General features: G+C 42.0%; 1 protein-coding gene across 1 annotated transcript in view; it reads left to right on the top strand.

The window, feature by feature from the left end:
• Nucleotides 1-10,896, top strand: part of LOC308649645 (uncharacterized protein) — a 626,952-nt gene that overhangs the window by 271,062 nt on the left and 344,994 nt on the right. The window lies entirely within an intron of this gene.

Here is a 10,896-nt window from a genome sequence, read left to right as displayed (position 1 = left end):
CAGGACTGATGGCTCTTCCTCTGTCTAGTCCTCGCTCCACCTCCCTTCCCCCTGGAAGAGTTGCTGCAGAAAGACGACAGAAAACGCTGGTCCCAAGGTTTTCAGGAGCCATGACTGATGTTAGGGCAGGAACGACCCTGTGGGATCTCAGCTCTGGACTGGCTCAGTGAATAAACCGCTGGTGAGTATCCACTTGAAGAAAGCAGGGAGGGGGAGCCCCAGAACCTCTGGGGTAGGAGCAGGTAGTGTTGAAGAGAGAGAGGAGGTGTGAAAGGGGACTCTGGCAGGCCTATCCCAGGGAGACTCACCTCTGAGGGGAAGTACAGAACCGGTTTATACCTTACTTTATACTGTGCTAAACGACTTTCTGTTAATGTAACAAAATACCTGAGACAATCAATTTATATAGAGGAAAGGTTTATTTTGGCTCTCAATGGGAGGTTTCAGTCCATGACTGATTGGCTGCCATTGCTTTGGGCCATTGCTTTTTGACAGGATATATCGTGGTAGTAGTGTGTCACCAAGGGAGATCCTTCACACCTCCCTCCCTCTCTCTTTCTCTATCTCCCTCCCTTCCCCCCTCTTCCGTCCCCCTCCCCCCCACTGTCCCTTTCAAGGCAGACCTCCACTGACCTAGGATCATCCACTAAGCCCCACCTTTTAAATGTTCCACCACCTTCCAATAGGGCCATGGGCAGGGAACCAAACCTTTAACGCCCGGGCCTTTGGGATCTTATCTAAAGCATAGCCTATACTCTGTGTGTTTGTTGATTGACCCACAGAACAACCAGTGTGTGGAAATAGATTGTCCCTGTACAAACCCAAAGTCAGGACTTCCAGGAAATCCCCTATACTCTTATAACTGTCCCCTTCTACAAGCCCAGAAAGCTTGGTCCTGGACGAGAGCAACTTTCCTGAGAGAGAAAGAACAAAATAAGTGTCAGTCAGAAGGGTTTGGTTTTGCATGTGGAAAGCAGAGTCAAAAGGACTCCACCAATTCTGATGAACTTGTTTTGAGGCTTCAGCAGCCATTAAAATTCCTCTTACATCCCTTCTAGAATCAAACGTGAAATACGAACCTCACATACTTAATAGTGTCTCCCAGTTTCTCTCCAAACACCTGCTCCATAGAAAGGAAGGGATCGAGTGGCCAGGGGACTTGGTTACAGAGTGGGCCAAGGAGGAGGGGCGTCGGATTCTGGGCCTCCCCCCCCCTCCCCCCCGTGCATCTCTCTCCCTCTACCGGAGGCCGCAGCTCACCTGGCTTCACTTGATGACACCAAGTCCCAGGAGACAGGACTCTGCGCTCCTCCTAGTGCGCACTGCCACCTCCAGCGCAGGCCCTACCTTTGTCCTAAGTATGGACCGACAGTGAGGGGCGCCCCTGCGGAGCACTGCACAAATGCCCCTCCCCACCCTGCTGGAGAAAGCCCCTCTCAGGATTCCCTCTCCTGGGTTTGCCACCTCCCAGCATTCCTGGAAACCCTCTGGCCTTGCTGTCTTGCTTTTGTCCCCCATCCCCACCTCCCCTTCTCAACTTAGCTCTCTTTCCCTGTACCCCAGGGGCCTTGGGGGGCATAGATTACCAAAACGAACCCTCCTCCTGCACTTAAAAAGGAAAAAAATAATAAAAATAATAAACTAATAAATAAATAATAATAATAATGATAATGATAAAGCATAGTAGCTACAAACAAGGGAAACCTGGAATTAAAAACAAATCCATCACAAGAGGCATTTCTGCCGGGATATTAAGGGGGAGGTTCAATGTCTTAATGCATCAAGGCCGGTGGAGGTTATTTTGAAAGTCGCTGGTGCCCCGGCTGTAGCAGCAGTGTACACAAACTCAATTATCATTCTCTTCTTGTGGAGTCTTACTGAAGTTTCTAGATCTCCGCTCTGATGGTAAAACAGCAGCTCAAGGTAACGGATCTGTCCACCTGGGTGAGGAGGGAGCATTCGTTATAAGGTTTCATCCTGAGTAAACTTCAGCACCTTCACCCTGCAGGAGTGAAGATGTTCAGCAGCACATTGTGGGAACTTCTGAGGGGAAATTCTAAAATATTTCCTCTTTGGAAATTGTGTTAATCATAGAGCCAGACAGTGCCAGCTTTGCCCTTTCGTGGGCTTCACAGCCCTTACTTTTTAATTTCTTTTTGAATATAGGCTACGAGAAGAATTTATATCCTATAATAATTCATATGTAAAATGTAAGAGCATCTTTTCATTTTTGTTTTGACCCGTCTCTGAAATCCATTACCTACTGTTCTACCATAGGGACCTTCTGAAATCACAGTTCTGGCTACTGCTATTCCTCTATTTATAACACTGAAAGGCATCTCATCGTCTGTATCGCAGATGGCAAAGTAGATTTGTCCTACATTCTGTTGGATGGGAAATGACTCGCGGGAGCACAAAGCTAAGAAGGATTCTGAGGCTACACCTGAGTTCCATGATAACATGGTGATCCATTGGCCATGTCTGCCAGGGACCTAGGAGGGGGCAGTGGTGACTGTGTGCCATGCTTAGAGAGCAGGATGGAATCACAGCCATTCCATATGTGTCCTGCCATGACGCACTTGAGAATTTCTTTGAGTTTCATCCAGAGGACATGATGATAGGCTTTGTCTTTACTGTCCCTCTACCTGCTTCATCCGTTTTCAACTTCTTCTCCATGTTAGCGTTACTTGGATTTCAAGACTGAGCAAAGATTCATCCTGCTGGAGCAGCACTCTCCAGCAGGCACCATGGCTCCTACTGGAGCTGCTGCAAACTGGTTTTGCCTCAATCAATTGGCTGAACCCCCTGTGTAGTTCTCTAAGCAAGTGTCTCTTTCTCCAGGATGCTGTAACTTCTCCGAGGGCAGAAATTTACTCTCATTCATAACCTCGCATAGTGCTTCAATTCTCAGCATAAAATAATCATTTAATGAAAAAAGAAAATGAATGAATGAGTTTTTGAACAAATGACTCCTTTCCCATTGGTGTGAAAAAATAAAACAGAACTTACCATTCTCCACACTTTGTAATAATCATGCAAACTAATGTAAAATAGAAATATTTTAAAAACAATACTGTTGGATTATTTTAGTTTTTTTTTTGTTTGTTTGTTTTCTGTTTCATTTGTGGCCATGCACCATTTAATACTGGGAAGGCAGAGGTGGGGTTACCTTTTCTTATCCATCACTAGGTTCATGACTGAAGCTCCCATAACAAAGGACAGATAAATACGAGAAAAATGTGTACATTTCACCTGAAAAAGACAGGGCAGTGTACCTTTTTATGCTTAGGTTAGAGGAAGACTGTGGAATCTTAGAGAAATGTAATTGGAAGATAAAAGGGTGTGACCTAATGGTAGTAAATAGGGACTCAGCAAGGCCTGGGAGAAAAGGGAGTTACTCTCCTGGGGGTACAGGGAGGGCACCTCTCCACTGAAGGTCTGGCCTGCCAGAGGGGAAGGGGAGGGGACCTTCCTGCATCTGCTGTGTGCCAAACTCCTGTATTTTGGGGAAGTGCGTCCTGAATCTGTTAGTACGTTGATTTAGGGTTAAATTCAAAGTTGAGTTTTGCAATATTCCTGGACTGTTTTGCTAAAAACCTGCTGTCTTGCCTATTTTCTTATCTCCCAAAATCAATCTCTCTCTCTCTCTCTCTCTCTCTCTCTCTCTCTCTCTCTCTTACACACACACACATTTATATCCTGTCTATATAAACAAAAAAAAAGTTAGATATAAGCAAACCATACTCATATAGTTTGTTTACCACATATTCTTACATACATAGGAAGTAGAATAAAATCTGAATTTTCAGAGTTCTTTATTATATTTATTCATTCATCAAATATTTACTGAATGTTACTATGTTTAATGTGCTGGGAATACAGTGGCAAAAAAACAAACACAATACCCAACCTGATGCAGTTTACAGCCTCCTCTGCCCCGTCTCTGAATTCTCTTCCAGTTGGGGGGCCTGACTAGTGTCCTTAGCAGTTATTTTGAGCTCATTGTACTGAAAAAATCAAGTGAGGTGGCCTCCAAACAAACTCTTCCTTCTGACGGCTAGAGCAACCAGAGGGGCCTTAGCATTTGGGTGTGTTTGAAGATTCTAGATCAATTCCACACCCCACAGAGGCTCACCTGCTCTGGTAGTGACCTGAGCGATCTTTTAGGCCATTCTGTCCCTTCTTTGCAGTTGTTGAATGGCTTCAGAGGAGGCCACTGTCATGATTCAGATGACAGGACTCGGTCCCTTGTTCTGGGCCAAGTAGAAAGAGAGAAAGGTTAGAAGTGGTTAGAATTCAACGAACACCAAATTCTTTGAATTTTAAGTGAAATCACCAAGAGTTGAAAGGCCTGAATTTTTATTCCCCTAAATAAAAATAAGTCCCTTGTTTAACAATTGAGCAGTTTCACTGCTTTCCTATCTGAAAGGCATTGGTTGTGATGACCTGAATAAATGACCTGCTCACAGCAGAGAGAAACTGTCATCTGCAGAACGGCCCCTGCCCTTGGTGCTCTAAGAGGGTGGCAGTAAATTCACAAGGGCAGTTATTGCCATAAACAATAACTTGAATGTTTGTTGTTCACTGTTCATCTTCAGAATAACTTTTCGACAAGGATCTTATTCTCTTTCTGTAGATGAAGACATGCAGGAGCAGACGTTGTGCTGTTTGCTCAGAGTGGCCCATTTGAGCAGTGGGCTGCTTGCCAATAATTTAAGCCCTGGGTTACCCTAGAACCCCTTTTTCCACAGGGCTCTGGGTCTGTTCCTAGGACACCCACTGTCCCATGTCTCCCTCTTCCAGGAATTTCACTGGGGACCAGAAGGGTGGAAGAAGATGGGACTAGAATACCCTAAGAATGACAGAACCACGTTCAGGAAATGGCAAACTGGAAAAAGTTGGAGAGTATGGACAATGTAGATGGGAAGAGAGTTTGGGTCTAAAATTGTATAATGCCCCAAATGCTAGAAAACAGATTTTCTCCCTTCATTAGGCAAAAAAGGAACCATTAAGGGATTTTGGACAAGAAGAAATAACATTAAAAAATTAATGTAGTGTGTAATGAATTAGATAAAATAACAGATTTAGAGGCAGGGAGAAGAGTTAGGCAAAAGAATGTCATAGTCCAAGCAAGCAGTACTGGTTAGTGTGAATTTCAAAAGGGGTGATGGAGACAAGATCGTAATTTAATATTAGATAAGCAATTTTGATTAATTACATATAAATTCCAGCTCAGTAGTAAGAAATGGAAGAATGAAACAACTGGAGTTATTTAAGCAGTTTAGATCTCATGATGGGAAGCCAGCGAGGGCTAGATGCAGGGAGACTGGGCAGGAGCTACGTGAAGGTCGGAAGAGCTGGGGGGGCACGGTGGGCTCCGGCTCTAACTGAACTTGTGTCACCAGCTAACACCTCCTCCAGGGACAGACAAAGCACAGTCTTCAGAACCTGAGGACAGGTCAGATTTTGATGGAGAAAGAAAGCACCAAACAGACTGTTTCGTATCCACGCTAAGCAAGGCGATGCACCCATGCAAATAATAAGCTCCCGTGGGTCAGGGAGCTGTTTAGGGGGTCTCGCGTTCGGTTTACAGGAGGGTCCCACTCAAATTCCATCAAGTCATCCCCGTAGATATGTCTGTAGCCTGTTAGCCATGGCATTAGAACTGGAAGAAGAGTCCAAAGCTGATACTATTGATACAGGGTCCATTCTCTCAGAGTGACCCTGGGAGCCTGGTCATCACCATGGTACAAAAACAACCACTGTATCATGTTTGCTCATGTAATAGGATTAACCAAGGAAGAGCTAATCTCCTAAGCTTGAGGCAATAGAAATTTGAATCAGGTGGATTATAAACTGAAGAGGATTCACAATTGAGGGGCTCTCTGTGTACTACTTTGCTTTGGCTATAAAATCCTGTAGGGGAGTTTTTTGTTTGTTTGTTTGTTTGGGTTTTTTTTTTTTTTTTTTTTTTTTTTTTTTTTGCTGAGAAACCACATTGAATGTTCTAAAATAAAGTTATAAGAAAAAGCAAAAAGAGATCAAACACTTTAAACCATATTATAGGAAAATAAGAGTCTGGACTTAGTTAAGCTAAAATCAGATCAGGTGACACTTACATTATGGTTTGGTTATTGTACCAACATTTATGGTCAGAGCTGGTTGATCCAGAGAGATCAGAACAGAGGGGCTGGTGTTAACAAGATGTCCTCTTCCAGGTTACATGGCTTCCTCATTGAGAGACTCACAGGGAAGTTTCCACTCTGAGAACAACCTGGGTCAGTCTCATTGCACTCTGGTTTGCAGGTGAGCTTCTGCCTGCTGGAATGCCCTCCCCAAGAATGAACTTTTTAAATGTGTTTATTACTTTGGCAATTTACTTACTGACTTCATTCATTCCTTTGTTTATTTGATGTTCATTAAGCTCCTGCAAAGAACTACACTCTTTTCCTGGGGGGCACAAGTGTGAAAATATGTGTCTTGTTCACACTGTGCCGTAGAGACAGATGTGAGTACCCCTGTGCCCCATATAAACAAGGGGTTGAACACTACAGAAGGGGCGTATGTCCAATCCCAGGGCCCACCCAGGAGGGTGCATTTGGAAAAGTTCATATAAGAGGTAAACATCTTACCCTTAGCTAACAGGATGAGTAAGAGTTTGCTGCACAGCAGGCAGGAGGAAGCCTTAGGTAAAGCCACTCAGGGATAGGAGAGAGCAAGTGCAAGTGGATCCATCCAGGGAATAGTGATTCAGGTTGTGGGGTCTCAGGCTGGCAAATGAAGCCAGAGTCAGATAATGAAGGGTTTACTTGATTGTGTAGAATTTAGTCTTCTTTTATTTAAACTTGAACCCACTGGTGAAAGGTCTTCCTCATTCCAGTATACTAATTCTAATGTTCCCATTGATTATTAATTGTTCAAAATTAATAACCTGCAGTCTTTGAGTCGATTTTTATCTTTGACACTATGAACCTCCATCACAATCTGACATGGAAAATAACTTCAAAGCAACCACCCTGATACTTTGTTAACTCATTATTATTAGAACTGATTGGAGTCCAGCCTAGTACCAGGAAATGATACAAAGTGAATCTAGTCTGAGCTTCACCTCAACAAGGGTAATGTATATATAAACTTTCCTTCTTAAGAAAATGCAGCTATGGTGTTTATATCCTGGGATATTAAAATACATATTGATACACTTGCCTATGAGTGCAGCTTGAATTTTTTTCTGAAAAAATTAAGGTAAAGAATAAATCAGCTGAAAACCTCAATTTATTTGGTTTTCATTAATTTTGTTGATTGTGCTTAAGTTTCTTCTTAAGCACTAACCCGTCTTATTGAATGTAATGCTGCATTTATTTAAAAATAAAATGCTGGTTGTCATGTTTGGTGTAAAAGTGCCCTGGTTCCAGGACCCATTGAAGATTTCCATTCTGAGCTCTGAGTCTGTGGTTTGTCGTTCAATTTTTAGATTCTCCACAAAAACATTTCTCTAAAGAAAAAAAATATCCTCAGCTAAAGAACATGGAGGAACGCCAGGCACTTAGCTGATTCCTGTGAGTTGGCAGGCTTGGAAAAGCATCTTCCAACTGATTTTCAGACAGTGTTAGCAATCAACAAATATTTCCTGAGCATTGCACATACACATTAAGCATTTCTTTGAAATAAGATGCTAGAAAAAGAGAATGTGCGCTTAAGGGCGATGTTGGACCCTGCTTCTTTATGGAGACATTTGTACCCATTTCCACTCTCAGGATTGAGAAAACACAGTGAGCCTTTGCAGGGGGAGGTGGTGGAATAAATAAAAAGAGCTCTGCTTTGTGCACATTCACCAAGAACGAGACATTTAAACTCAAGGTCAACATAAAAGGGTCCGTTGCCTGCACATAGGCACGTGTGTACATTCCAAACTGGAGACTGGGAATGGGGGTAGTGAGAAGTGTGGACTGCAAACCATGTAAGTGTATAGCATAAAAAAGGATAAAATACTTCAGAGTAAATTTAACCAAGGAGATGAGAAACACATACACTTAAAACTTCTAAGACATTAATGAAAAAAGCTGAACAAATAGATGGAGAGATAGCATGTGTTCAATGATTGGAAGAATTAATATTGTGTAAACAATCATGCAACCATGCAAAGTGGTCTGCTGAATCAATGCAATCCCTACCAAAGTCTCATGTCATTTTTCATAGGAATGGGGGGGGGAATCCAAATTTGTCATGGAACCAAGAAAGATCCCAAATAGACAAAGTAATTTCAAGTATAAAGAACAAAACTGGAAGTATCATACTTCTTGATTTCAAACTATATTACAAAGGCATAATAATCAAAAAAGTATGGTACAGAAAAACAGGCACATAGACCAATGGAACCCAAAGAGTCCAGAAATGAATCCCACACATGTATGTATGGTCAAGCAGTCTGTTAAAAAGGTGCCAAAAGTAAACAATGGGGAGAGGTAGTCTCTTCAATAAATGTTGTTGGAAAAGCAAGATCCACATGCAAAAGAGTGGAATTGGACTGTACATGAAATTAACTGGAATGGGTTGGAGAATTAAGACTGGACATAAAAACTCCAAGGTGAAATCATAGGGATAAATGTCCTTGACGGTGGTCTTGGTGATTATGTACTGGATGTGATCCAAAAGCATAGGCTATGAAAGCAACAGACAATGGATGGCTTCAAGCTGAGAAGCTTCTGCATATCCCAGGGCACAATCAACAGAAGGAAACCACAGCACACACCTTGGAGGAAATACTGACAGCAATGTATCTGCTAAGGGTTTAATAAAGAACTCCTAGGATTCAACAGGAAAAACAGGTGATCTGATTAAAAATGAAGAGACATTTTTCTAGAAGAGACATATGAATGACCAGCGAGGATATGAAAAGGGCTTCATATCACTGATCACCAGGGAAAGGCACTGAAAACCAAGAATGTCTCCTCACACCTGTGGGTGTGGCTGTCATAACAGAGACAACACATAGCAGAAATCGGCATGGAGTGGAGAAGAGGGAACCCGTGTGTACTTTAGTGGGAATGCAAATAGGGATAGCCATTGTCAAAAATAGTATGGAGTGGGCTGGGATCCTGGCTCAGCGGTAGAGCCCTTGCCTAGCCCGGGCGGGACCCAGGTTCCATCCTCAGCACCACATAAAAAAAATAAATGAATAAAGGCATTGTGTTGTGTCCCTCTAGACCTAAAAAATAAATAAATATTTTAAAAAATAGTATGGAGGTTTCTCAAAAATTAAAACTAGGACTGCATGTGATCCAGCAATTCTACTTCTAGATACATCTTCAAAGGAAGTGTAATCAGCATCTTTTTTTATTTGTTGTTTTTCATATACATAACAGTAGAGTGTATTTTGACATATTATACATACATGGAGTGTAATTCCCATTCTTGTGATTGTACATGATGTGGAGTTACCCTGGCCATGTATTCATATATGAACAGGGGAAAGTTATGTCTTATTTATTCTACTGTCTTTCCTATTCCCATCCCTTGTCCCTGCCCTTCATTTCCCCTTTGTCTAATCCAATGAACTTCTATACTTCCCCCCTCTACTTTTCCCCTGTTATGAGTTAGCATCCACATATCAGAGAGAACATTCAACCTTTGGGTTTTTTGGCATTGGCTTATTTCACATAGCATGATAGTCTCCAGTTTCATCCATTTACCAGCAAATGCCATAATTTCATTCTTCTTTATAGCTAAGTAATATTCCATTGTGTATGTATACCACATTTTCTTTATCCATTTATCTGTTGAGGGACACCTAGTTTGGTTTCATAGCTTGACTTATTGTGAATTGATCTGCTGTAAATATTGATGTGGCTATCTCAATGTAGTATGCTGATTTTAAGTCCTTTGGGTATAAGCTGAGGAGAGGGATAGCTGAGTCAAATGGTGGTTCCATCCCAAGTTTTCTGAGGGATCTCCATACTGCTTTCCATAATGGTTGCACTAGCAATATATGAGTGTACCTTTTCCCCCACATCTCACCGGTATTCATTGTTACTTGTATTCTTGATACTTGCCATTCTCACTGAAGTGAGATGGTATCTCAGTATGGTTTTAATTTGCATTTCTCTAATTGCTAGAGATGTTGAACATTTTTTTCATATTTTTTGACCATTTGTATGAAATCAGCATCTTGAAGGGACCTATGTCCCTGTGTTCACTGCAGCACTGTTCATAATAGACACGCTCTGGAATGATCTGTGACCATCAGCAGATGAAGAAGTAATGGAATATTACTCAGCCAAAATAGAAAGAAATCTGAAACCAGAAGGAGGACATTATGCTAAGTTTTGAGGAATGAGGGAGATGGGGCCGTGTAGGTCAAAGAGTACAGACCTTCATGCTGATTCATAATGATTCATAATGGGGTTGGGGGGAAGCATGGGAGGATTAGACAAACTCTAGATAGAGCAAAGGAGAAGGGGGGAAGGAGAGGGGGATGGGGGTAGGAAGGACGGTGGAATGAGATGGACATCATTACCCTAAGTAGATGTATGAAGACCAATGGTGTGACTCTACTTTGTGGTACAACCAGAAATGTGAAAAATTGTGTAACATGCATTATAACATTCTGCTGTCATATATAACAAATTAGAATTAAAAAATCCCAACAACAACAACAAAAGGGTACGGACCTTCAGTGAAGAGACAAGTGAGTTCTGGGGACATAACATACAGCGTGATGGTTGGAATTGATAGTACTGTGCTGTGTACCTGGAACCTGCTAAGAGAGACCTTAAGTATTCTTAAACAACAGTAACTGTGTGAGGTGATGGATGTGTTCATTTCACAAAGTTCACATACATTAAAACGTGAGTTACAGGTTTTATTTGTCAAGTATACCTCAATAAAGCTGGAACA

Source organism: Spermophilus citellus (genome assembly GCF_964194105.1).
Source record: "Spermophilus citellus genome assembly, chromosome: 5".
Taxonomy (NCBI): domain Eukaryota; kingdom Metazoa; phylum Chordata; class Mammalia; order Rodentia; family Sciuridae; genus Spermophilus; species Spermophilus citellus.
Note: the sequence above shows the minus strand (reverse complement) of the source record. Positions and strands in the feature narration are given on the sequence as shown.